This window comes from Marmota marmota, unplaced genomic scaffold, assembly GCF_001458135.2.
Source record: "Marmota marmota marmota unplaced genomic scaffold, marMar, whole genome shotgun sequence".
NCBI lineage: Eukaryota > Metazoa > Chordata > Mammalia > Rodentia > Sciuridae > Marmota > Marmota marmota.
In genome coordinates this window covers 461,277-469,831 of record NW_026000172.1, presented here as the reverse complement: position 1 = coordinate 469,831, position 8,555 = coordinate 461,277, and the positions used below count along the sequence as shown (strand labels likewise).

At 38.8% G+C, this 8,555-nt stretch overlaps 1 protein-coding gene across 1 annotated transcript in view; it reads left to right on the top strand.

Annotated features, from left to right (window-relative positions):
• Window positions 1–8,276, top strand: part of LOC107159730 (zinc finger protein 420-like) — a 54,334-nt gene extending 46,058 nt beyond the window's left edge. Inside the window, exons 5-7 of the transcript XR_007342175.1 lie at window positions 3,556–3,564; window positions 3,863–3,865; window positions 8,264–8,276. The gene's annotated coding sequence lies outside the window, so the exon portion shown is untranslated. The remainder of the gene's footprint in view (window positions 1–3,555; window positions 3,565–3,862; window positions 3,866–8,263) is intronic.
• Window positions 8,277–8,555: the final 279 nt, after the last annotated feature.

Here is an 8,555-nt window from a genome sequence, read left to right as displayed (position 1 = left end):
TTATATCAATTCTATCCAAATGCATATTTTCCATATATGTTTCAATAATTTTTAATGCCTTTCTTGCTTCAGGCGTTAACATGCGGGGTGAATTTGGATCTGATGGACCTTTTAGGATATCAAATAAAGGTCCCAACTCTCCTGTTGGTATGCCTAGATAAGGCCTTATCCAATTTATGTCTCCTAATAACTTTTGAAAGTCGATAAGTGATTTGAGTTGATCCACTTGTATTTGAATTTGTGGTGGACGGACCAAGGCAAATTTTAAGCTCTTCCCTTATAAATATGAAAAGCAAAATACATATATTCAATATACAATAGCACAGAGTAAATATTTTCACTCCCATTTATGAGGGAGAAATAGGGGCATAGAAATAAGGAACAAAACCAAAGGAATATGAAAATTTAGCTAGAAAAACAAGTTCTGTAGCTCCATGTCTCGCAGCTGGGGAACATGGCATTGCGATGTTCTGTCCAAAGGGTTTGTGTAGCTCTGTGCCTATGACCTGGTTTGCTGAAGCCCACAAGGCCTTTCTTTTGACTTGCTTTGGCTTGATTCTTGCAGCTGTCTTCAGAATGTGTCCAAATTTACTGGCATCTCTTATATTTGGGGAATCTCTGTTGCAGATTTGGCTTTATTTTCACAACTTCATGCATCACCTTCTCAGGGAAGACTTCAAGGACTCCAAAGTTGCTATACTTTGGCTGACCTCCCAGTTTTTCCTTTGAAATCTCAATGGAAGCCTCAATGACCCTCTGACCCTCGCATCCTGCATTCCTGAATAACTAGCACCGTGTGGCTGATGCCAAGGACTGCCAGCCTCCTGTGCAGTAGCCAGGCCTCCTGGGATCATGACTGTAGCCGCCTCTGAGTGTCTGTGTGGCTGAGCTTGGTGAAAAAATTTCTAGTTACTCCTGTGAAAGTAGGATGCCGTCATGATCTTTTTTTTTTTTTGTTAGCTACACATGACATTACAATGATCTTGGCAATTCATACATTTGAATCAAATGGGGTATAATTTCTCATTTTTCTGAGTGTACAGGTTGCAGAATCACATTGGTCATACAGTCACCTATATACATACAGCAATCATAATGTCTATTTTATTCTGCTGCCCTTCCTATCCTCCCTTCCCTCCCCTCCCCTCCCATCCCTTCTCTCTATCCAATCTAATGTGACACACTTTTGTTTTCTTTTTCTCCTCACAACATTGTACATGTATTCTGTATAACGATGAGGGTCTCCTTCCAACTTCTGTGCAATTCCCCTTCTCCCTCCTTTCCCCTCCCACTTCTCTTCCCTATTTAGTGGTAATCTTCTTCTCATGTTCTTCCTCCCTATCCCATTTTGAGTCACCCCCGTTATATCAGAGAAGACATTTAGCATTTGTTTTTTAGGGATTGGCTAACTTCACTTAGCATAATCTGCTCTAATGCCATCCATTTCCCTACAAATGCCATGATCTTGTTATTTTTTAATGCTGAGTAATATTCCATTGTGTATAAATGCCACATTTTTTAATCCATTCATCTATTAAAGGACATCTAGGTTGGTTCCACAGTCTAGCTATTGTGAATTGTGCTGCTATAAACTTTTGATGTGGCTGTGTCCTTGTAGTATGCTCTTTTTAGGTCTTTTGGGTATAGTCTGAGAAGGGGAATAGCTGGGTCAAATGGTGGTTCCATTCCCATATTTCCAAGGAATCTCCATACTGCTTTTCAAATTGGCCGCACCAATTTGCAGTCTCATCAGCAATGTATGAGTGTACCTCTTTCCCCACATCCTCGCCAGCACTTATTGTTGTTTGATTTCATAATGGCTGCCATTCTTATTGGAGTGAGATGGTATCTTAGAGTAGTTTTAATTTGCATTTCTCTGATTGCTAGAGATGGTGAGCATTTTTTCATATATTTGTGGATTGATTGTATATCCTCTTCTGAGAAGTGTCTGTTCAGGTCCTTGGCCCATCTGTTGATTGGGTTATTTGTTTTTTTTGTTGTTTAACTTTTTGAGTTCTTTGTATACTCTAGAGATTAGAGCTCTATCTGATGTTTGAGGGGTAAAAATTTGTTCCCAGGATGTAGGCTCCCTATTCACCTCACATATTATTTCTCTTGCTGAGAAAAAAACTTTTTAGTTTGGATTCGTCCCATTTGTTGATTCTTGTTTTTAACTCTTATGCTATAGGTGTCTTATTAAGAAATTTGGGGCCTGCCCCCACGTGATGAAGATTATGGCCAATTTTATCTTCTATTAGATGCAGAGTCTCTGGTTTGATTCCTAGCTCCTTGATCCACTTTGAGTTGACTTTTGTGCATGGTGAGAGAAAAGGATTCAATTTCATTTTGTTGCATATGGATTTCCAGTTCTCCCAGCACCATTTGTTGAAGATGCTATCTTTCTCCATTGCCTGCTTTTAACACCTTTGTCTAATATAAGGTAATTGTAATTTTGTGGATTTGTCTCTGTGTCCTCTATTCTGTACCATTGGTCTACCAGCCTGTTTTGGTGCCAGTACCATGCTGTTTTTATTACTATTGCTCTATAGTATAGTTTAAAATCTGGAATCACGATACCACCAATTTCACTCTTCCTGCTTAGAATTACTTTAGCTATTCTGGGTCTCTTATTTTTCCAGATTAATTTCATGATTGCTTTTTCTATTTCTGCAAGGAATGTCATTGGAATTTTGATGGGAATTGCATTGAATCTGTAAAGTGCTTTTGGTTATATGGCCATCTTAATAATATTAATTCTACCAATCCATGAGCAAGGTAAATCCTTCCATCTTCTAAGGTGTTCTTCTATTTCTTTCTTCAGGGTTCTGTAGTTTTCATTGTATAGATCTTTCACCTCTTTTGTTAAGTTGATTCTCAGGCATTTTATTTTATTTTTTTAGGATATTGTGAATGGAGTAGTTATCCTCATTTCCATTTCAGAGAATTTGTCACTGATATACAGGAATGCCTTTGATTTATTGGTATTGATTCTATATCCTGCCACTTTGCTGAATTCATTTACTACTTCTAGAAGTTTCTTGGTTGAACTTTTTGGGTTTGCTAGGTATAGGATCATGTCCTTGGCAACTAGTGCTAATTTAAGTTCTTCTTTTCCTATATTTATGCCTTTAATTTCTTTCGTCTGTCTAATTGCTCTTGCTAGTGTTTCAAGAACTATGTTGAATAGAAGTGGTGAGAGAGAGCATCCCTGTCTTGTTCCAGATTTTAAAGGGAATGCTTTCAATTTTTCTCCATTTAGAATGATGCTGGCCTGAGGCTTAGCATATATAGCTTTTACCATGTTGAGGTAATTTCCTGTTATCCCTAGTTTTTCTAGTGTTTTGAACATAAAGGGATGCTGTATTTTGTCGAATGCTTTTTCTGCATCTATTGAGATGATCATATGGTTCTTATTTGAGAAGGATCCATGTGCTTCTGAGAAAAAAGTGTATCCACTTGATGTTGGGTGGTATATTCTATATATGTCAATTAAGTCTAAGTTATTAATTGTATTATTGAGCTCTATAGTTTCTTTATTCAACTTTTGCTTGGAAGATCTGTCCAGTGGTGAGAGAGGTGTGTTAAAATCTCCCATGATTATTGTATGGTGGTCTATTTGACTCTTGAACTTGAGAAGAGTTTGTTTGATGAATGTAGCTGCACCATTGTTTGGGGCATATATATTAATGATCGTTAAGTCTTGTTGGTGTATGGTTCCCTTGAGCAGTATGTAGTGTCCTTGTTTATCCCTTTTGATTAACTTTGGCTTGAAGTCTATTTTATTTGATATGAGTATGGACACCCCTGCTAGCTTCTGAGGTCCATGTGAGTGGTATGATTTTTCCCAATCTTTCACCTTCAGTCTGTGTATGTCTTTTCCTATCAGATGAGTCTCCTGTAGGCAGCATATTGTTGGATCTTTTTTTTAAAATCCAGTCTACTAGCCTATGTCTTTTCATTAGTGCATTTAAGCCATTAACATTTAGGGTTACTATTGAGATATGGTTTGTACTTCCAGCCATATTTGTTTATTTTTGTTACTAAATATTATTTGTTTTTTTTTCTTTGATTAGTTTTTCCTTTACTGTACTACTCCCACTGTTGATTTTCATTGTTATTTTTCATTTCCTCTTCCTGTAATGTTTTGCCAAGGATGTTTTGAAGTGCTGGTTTTCTAGCTGCAAATTCTTTTCACTTTTGTTTATTGTGGAAGGTTTTTATTTCTTCTTCAGTCCTGAAGCTTAATTTCGCTGGATACACGATTCTTGGTTGGAACACATTTTCTTTTAGTGTTTGAAATATGTTGTTCCAGGATCTTCTAGCTTTCAGTCTGTGTTGAAAGATCAGCTGTTATCCTGATTTGTTTACCCCTAAATGTAATCTGCTTCCTTTCTCTTGTGGCTTTTAAGATTCTCTCCTTATTCTGTATGTTGGGCATCTTCATTATAATGTGTCTTGGTGTGGATCTCTTATGATTTTGCACATTTGGTGTCCTGTAGGCTTCTAGGATTTGGATTTCTGTTTCATTCTTCAAGTCTGGGAAGTTTTCTAGTATTATTTCATTGAACAGTTGCTCATTCCTTTGGTTTGGACCTCGATACCCTCCTGTATCCCAATAACTCTTAAGTTTGGTCTCTTTATGTTATCCCATATTTCTTGGATGTTCAGCTCATGGTTTCTTAACAGTCTCGCTGAGCTGTCTATGTTCTTTTCAAGTTGAAATACTTTGTCTTAGTTGTCTGATGTTCTATCTTCTAAGTGTTCTACTCTTCTGGTAATAGTCTCATTTGAGTTTTTAATTTGGTTTATTGTTTCCTTCATTTCCAAGATTTCTGTTTGTTTGTTTTTTTTATAACCTCCATCTCCTTATAGAGTTGATCTTTTGCTTCTTGGATTTGTTTATGTAATTCGTTGTCAAAGTGATCTTTCATTGTCTGATTTTGCTGTCTAATGTCTTCCTTGAGACTCCAGATCATCTGAAGCATGTGTATCCTGAACTCTTTATCTGACATTCCATCTGCTGCAGATATTACCTCTTCTAATGTTGAATTGACCTGCATTGTTTGTGGTCCTTTCTTTCCTTGTCTTTTCATACTGTTCATGTTTCTTTCCAGCTTTGTGAAACTGTTGTGTTAATGATTTTCCCCTTATATATTTATATTGCTCTTTATAACTCCAAAATCTCTCTTTTGTGGAGAAGGACAATGTTATCAGTTCCTAGTATCAATAGTACATCATCTAAGCACAAGTTTTCATTATTAATACATTTATAGTTAGACTCTAAGTCTACAGATATTGGCTTCAATTATTATTTAAAAATATAGTCATTAGTTTCATAAAAGGCATACCATTTCTGGTGGCATATAGAAAACTGAATTTCAGACATAGGATGTTATGCTTAGGGGGAGAGGAGTGAGGGTATGAGGTTAATATAACTTAGCAATTTTGGAGAACTCTAACCAATAGATGCGTAATTTATGGAAGAATGTATACATTCAACCTCCTATCTGTATTTAGAAAGTTACCCTACGTATGGATAGTAAAATTTAGGGGGTTGAAAGTGGGATAGAGGGAGTAAGAATGAAGAAAAAAATAACAAGGAAGAAAAGAGAAAAAAGAGAGAGGGAAAAAGAAAATAAGAAAGAAAAAAGAAAAAGAAAGAAAAAAAGGGGAGGTGGGGCATATGCAATTCCTCTACATTATATTATTCTGGTGATTCAGTTGTTAAAGTCCTATGTCATGCACATTTCTTGGTTTCGCATATGGAGGCTGTAAGAGAGAGAGAAGAAAAGAAAGCAAAAAAAAAAAAAGTCTCTCAGAACTCTGTTTTCCTTTCTTCCAGTAGGTGGCGTTGTCTATTCCTAGCTTGAGCCTCTGTGGTCAGGGTGGTGGATGTAGCCAGTGTGAAAGGACTTGAGCTTCCAACTGTAGCCTCCCTACTCTAGTCTCTGAGATGGAAACCAGGTGCCTGTACAGTTGTTGTTTTGTGTTGATAGCTACACTCCCCAAAAGCTTGTGGGAAAAATTTTGAGTTATTGTAGCTAAGGGTGGGGGAGTTGGAAACTGGGTACCTGGATCAGCCGCAGAACCGTGCTGGTAGCCACGCCACCAGTTGATGGGTTTTAAGGGTTGATGGGCTTCCTCCAGTCTGGCTCTGGCTGGGCTGTGCTTCCTCTTCTGGTCTCCCATGATCTTTTATTGCCGCAGTCCGGCTGGGCAAAGTAACCGGGAAGTGACAAGCAACTTTAAGGTTGAAGTGGGAACTGCTTTATTACGGAAAAACAGTGGTATATATACCTAACTGATTACATACAGCTTGACTCAATTAGCATCATCCAGATACAGCAATCTGTCAATAGGGAATTCTCACCATCTTAATGGCTCGGTGGTGTTGCCTCACAAACCACTCCTCCTGGCAAACTGCCAGGTGCCATCTTGACTTGATCGCAGCCCTCAACATTTTATTAAGGATTTTTTTTTACACCCTTGAGCTAGAGATAGGTGTTGTCTCCCACAATTACTGAGATGCCCTCAAGCCTTTTTTCCTATTGTCTCTTTAAAGTGTTTTGCATGTCTTTAGTGCTTGTGATCTGCAACAATCACACCTTCCTTAGCCCCAGTTTTACTTCTACTTTTTTGGGGGCATACTACAAGTTTTTCAAACCTTTATGCTCTGCTTTCTTTTGATTCTCATAATAATCTTGGCAAAAAGCCTCCAGCAATATCTGTGACATTACCTGAATGCTGTGTTACCTTGAAATTTTACCCACCAGATTAATTAGTATATCACCTTTAAATTCAGCCTCACAAACTGTCTGAGGACATGGGCAAGATTTAGGTAATTTCTTTCCCAGAATATGACAGGTATTGTAAGACTGGAAGACGCCGCACCACACGACACAGATCACCAAAGAGGTTCCACTTTACTACCAAAGGCTGTGTGTTTATATAGGTCTAAGGAGAGGTAGCAGGGCTGAGGTAGATAACAGGTCGCCGGTTTATTGGCAAGCTCTTCCATATGTCAGTTCCGGAGCCCAAGAAGTTAATTCTTATTGGGGCTAAGGCTTCCCACCAGCAGGATTTGAACATTGGCACCGGCGGGAACGTTTCACGCCAGTGAAAGAAACAAAGAGGAGAAAGAGGGTCGTTAGACGCCATGTTGGGGTTTTTCTCTGGGGTGCTGCTGCTGTTATATGTTTTCCCAACAGGTATGGCATCTAGTCCAGTTTCCAATAGGGCCCTTCTCCTCTGAAACTTCATGGATCCAATCCTCACTGCTCACAATTTTATTGGCATTCTGGCTTTCCTGTCTCCCATTGGAGTTGCCCACTAAGCTGTGCTCATAGCATTCTAAAGCTTTCCAGATTGCATCTCTAAACTTTTCAAAATTTCTCCCCCTGCAAGCCAGGTCCAAAAGCTTTTGAACCACATGGGCACATTAGTCACAGCAATGACTCCATTCCTGGTACCAATTTTAATTTTAGCCAATTTTTGCATTGGTGTGACCGGTACACCTGACAAGTACAAATCAGAGGAGAAAAGTTTATTTTGGCTCATGGTTTCAGAGCTCTGTCCACAGTTGGCCACCACCATGGCTCTGGGCCAGAGGTGAGGCAGAGCACTGTGGTGGAAGGGCATCAAGAGGAAATCAGCTCAGGACACTTCAGCCAGGAAGAGGGAGGAGAGAAGAGAAGTGCTCTCTTCTCCAGGGACAAAATGTAAGTCCCAAAGGCCTCTCCCAGTCAACTCCTTGTTTCAGCCACTGTCTACCTGCCTGTAATTGCTGTCAAGTTAATTTCTATCATTGAATTAAATCTCTAATTAGGGTCTATTTCTCATAATCTAATCACTTCACCTCTGAACATCCCTGCCTGTCTCACACTCAAGCTCTTGGGGGACACCACATCAAAACCCTAATTATCGGATAGAATAAAAACATTGAGCATTGATGATAGTATATGAAATTGAATGAAAGAAGAGATAAAAGTAAAAAAAGAAAGAAAAAACAGGAAAGAAAGGTGGGGGAAAGAATAAGATAAAACAAGTAGAGAAAAAATGAAGGAGAGAACAGGAACAAAGATGAGAAAGAAGAAAGAAGGCATCAGGGGAGGATCCAATTACTTGGCAAAATATAAAAAAATTAAAACTCTGAAAAAACACAAATTTGGGGAATAATGTAGAAATCAGTTTATGTTGTGCAGCAAATTCAGTAGCAGTCATGAAAAGATTCCATTTTCTCCTTGCAGAGGTTTTGAAGATGGAGAAATTTCTTTCTGGGGTGTTGAGTTCAGACTTTCCTAGCTATGAGGGTGCTTGTGTGGCACAAATGTCACTGTGTTTGCTTGCTATCAGCTCTGATGCATACCATCCAGAGTTATTTTAAAGGAGTCTGTATGCTGATTTCTGTCCCCTGCTTGGAGGAGCACTGTCATCTCAGAGCATAATTTGCCCTCCAAAAGAATTTTTATGCTGACTGGGGACAGGAGTGTAACTCTCGAGGGCTACTTGCCAGCTCTCTCAAATGCAGCCTGAGGACCCAGCATATGGTGCTGCAC